The following is a 3,518-nucleotide window of genomic DNA, read 5'->3' as shown; positions in this document are numbered from 1 at the left end:
ATTAGAATTTTTTGACATGAAACTTCCAGCAGCCATTGTCTTCCCACATACAGAAAATGCCTGGAAAGAGGCCATGTGGCATCAAAAAGAGCTGAGACCTTGAGAAAAAGTCATTGAACTGATGAAATCATTTAACCCCTGAACCAGCCATGCTTAAAGCTAGATCTCCTTTTTTGATCCCTCCTAATTTATAGGTCAATGTCATTCCTTTCTAGGTTAAGCTAGTTTGTCTTGGGGCTCTGCACTATACTATCAAATGAGTCCTATTATGAATGGTTGGACACTCACAAAATTCTTGAGATGTATCCCTCACAGATGATAATATTTGTCCTTCACGGAGTAAGTTTAGAATGTCTTTGAAATAAGAATCAATAAAACCTTAGGCTCTCTTTAAAACACACTTCACTGAAGCATTAAAGCACAGGACCCTCACATACTTTAATGCCACTCACACACAACAATCTGAGACTTCGTACCCCAGGGCACCTTCATAAGACACTTAAGACTGGCTCCAGAGACATCCAGCCTGTGGCTGAATTCTGAGAGTGGCACCAAAGTCAATTTTGTACAAAAAGATAAATGTTCCCGGCAATATCAGAAGTCAGAGGTTAGGGCATGCCAATTTCTCCCTAAGAACTTATTATGGGCCTTATTATTCAAAACTGTATCTAGGTCAGTATCTTCCGAAGTGTGTTTTACAAAAGAATAATTTGTGAGATAAGACAAGGCAAGCACTGTCTCTCCTATGGGTCCCCTTGCTATTTACCCAGTACCTAGCACAATGGCTAAGTGTACATAATAAATACTAAATAGATAATATGTGCTTTAATGGGATTTTTTAAGAGAAAATGGTCTTTGGTCATATGTGGACCCATCTGATACAATAAAAGGCTAATGTGAAAATTGACCAAATGGCCAAATGACCAGTCACGATCATGTGCACTGACCACCAGGGGGCAGACGCTCAATGCAGGAGCTGCCCCCTGGTAGTTAGTGCACTCTCACAGGGGGCATGCCACTCAGCCAGAAGCCCTGAGCTGGGCTCATGGCTGGCAAGTGCAGTGGCTGTGGCGGGAGCCTCTCCAGCCTCATTGGCAGTCATATATCCCCCAAGGGCTCTCGGGCTGCGAGAGGGAGCAGGCCAGGCTGAGGGACCCCTCCAAGTGCATGAATTTCGTGCACCAGGCCTCTAGTTGTACATAACTGTACTTGTTGATCACCGCAAAATAGTACCTGCTCAAGGTGAGTGAGGTCTGAGATCCAGGAAGTGCTTTGCTGCACTTTTTTGCAGGACTTCTCAGCAGCCTGTGAATTGTGGATATTTTACATGGTGGTTGTCATACCAGATAGATCTTACATTCTATTTAACTAGACACCTTTTCCCTTATAACCTCAGAAGAAACAGAATTAGCAGCTAGCCTCACAGGTCGTAGAAGTGACAGTTCTTTGCCAATTGTTTTTCTAACTAATGAGATTCTTAGTGATGGTGTCTTTGAGGAGAAAGCATATCCACTGTACTGGATATAGCTGTCAATAATTTTTTAAGCATGTATATCAGATATGGTAGCAAAATGATGTGCAATAGTGTTCATGGCTGAGGATGGAGCTTTTCCCTTCATTCAATCACCCCACTTTGATGGTGTTAGATTCTTCCCTCCTTCATTGCCTTCTCTGAAAGAAGGCTGTGAGGTTTTTAGAGGAGTGTTTTCACATACAATAGTATCTGATGAATTGATGTTGTTTTTTTTTTTCTCTCTTAAAACATTCTATAAAACAGTTGTTTGTGACATACTGCCCTCTTTTTCATCCTTTTCTCTTTTTAAATAGAATCAACTTTCATTCTCCCCCCCCAAAAAAAACCCCATAAAAGTCCTGAGATCAGACCATCACAATCTTTTTGATAGACAATGGTGGTAAAACATCAGAGTCTCTAGAAGTGCCTGTGAATAAAGTGTAAAAATGTCTTTTTCTATGTAAAGTATAATGTATTCTCCATAGATCAAAAGATTTTAACACCCTCCCCCAAAAGGACATGTAATAGTAAACATTGCAGTTTACTAACCCATGGACTGAGTTCATGAGCTAATCAATCATTGAGAAACTATTCATTTACATAAGCTTAATTTCCAGTATCTATATGGGATGAATAAAAAATTTATTTTCAATGTGTTCCCTCTTATTTATTCCTTGTCCCTATCCTGTTCTCCTTTCTCTCAGATAAAGGGTGGGAGCTGATCACAACAGCTTAATTTCATAACCTCCTGAATCCGGTCATTCAGCAGATCAGCCAGAGAGGCATTGATGAGAGTTTGTAAGGCATGAGGAAAGGGGAAGCCTCAATGTCCCTGTCCCTTCAGTCCCCAGATGAGTACATCTTCCTACTATTGCTTATCTCTGGACTGACTGACCACCCTCTGTTGCCTTCTCTGCTCCTCCATCACCCAAGTAACCAATTCCTTTCACTACAGTCTTTCTTTTGAAAACACATAAAACAGTATTCTTTTTTTTTTATTTACTGAATACCAACTGACCTAATTTAAAGTATGCATTTTGAAGAGACTTTGTAGCTATGCATTGTAAAACTTGGGGAAGCCTTTTCATTGGTTAGAATAGAATGAGAAAGACAAACATTGGGAAGCAGGAAAGGGCACCAGCCCTATCTTCAAGGTCTTTCCTGCTCCTTCCTTATGTACATTCCCTAAAGACACCCAAAGAAAGAAGCATTTTTCAAGGGAGGGGAGGGATCAAGCTGTGATTCAATGAGCTACACTGGGACTATTTTCTCTTTCTCCAGAAAAAAACTACATACAATAACCATTTTAAACTGAAACCCATCAAAAGCACATAAAAGGCACATACTTCTGATTGAAAAGGAAGAAAACCAGATCTCAGTGCTTACTGTATTACCCAATTTCAGAGCTAGATGATCTTTATGGACATTTTTTTCTTGTATATTCTTAACACAAAATACTAAAACTACATACATGCAAACAGAGACAGGAACTCTTAAATCATATGCACCAGATGTAACTAAGAAAAGCCACGGTAGTGAAACATGGGTTCGTGGTACAGACTTCTTCTTGTGGGTTCTTGTCCAACGAAGATGAAGAATAAATTTGTAGACTAACAGATTTCTTTAATAAAAATGCAGAAGTTTATTGGAAGCATATACAAACTCCATCTTTGCAGGGGTTACCCCAAAGGGGATCCCCTGAGGAGAAGTCCCCAAATGGGAAAGGCCTGGTCTCTCTCTAATGGGAAAAAATTTTAAAAATCCTGCCTCGTGTCCCTTTCTCTTGGTTTACATATGTTTGAACCTGACCCTTTCTAATTGGACCTTTCATTAATTTAGGACCCCCATGCTCTCCTCATTGATTATTTTGTTACATAGTATCAGTTTCAAAAGCCAAAGTCCATGTGATGGCCCCCATCTCCCCTTATAACATTCCTCTATTCTCTGTGAAAATATGTTTCCTTCTTTCCATTATCCTGTGACTTTTCTTTAACCTGTGAATGGA

Source organism: Myotis davidii, unplaced genomic scaffold (genome assembly GCF_000327345.1).
Source record: "Myotis davidii unplaced genomic scaffold, ASM32734v1 scaffold313, whole genome shotgun sequence".
Taxonomy (NCBI): Eukaryota; Metazoa; Chordata; class Mammalia; order Chiroptera; family Vespertilionidae; genus Myotis; species Myotis davidii.
The sequence above is the reverse complement of the archived record's forward strand: the minus strand, read 5'-3'. Positions refer to the sequence as shown.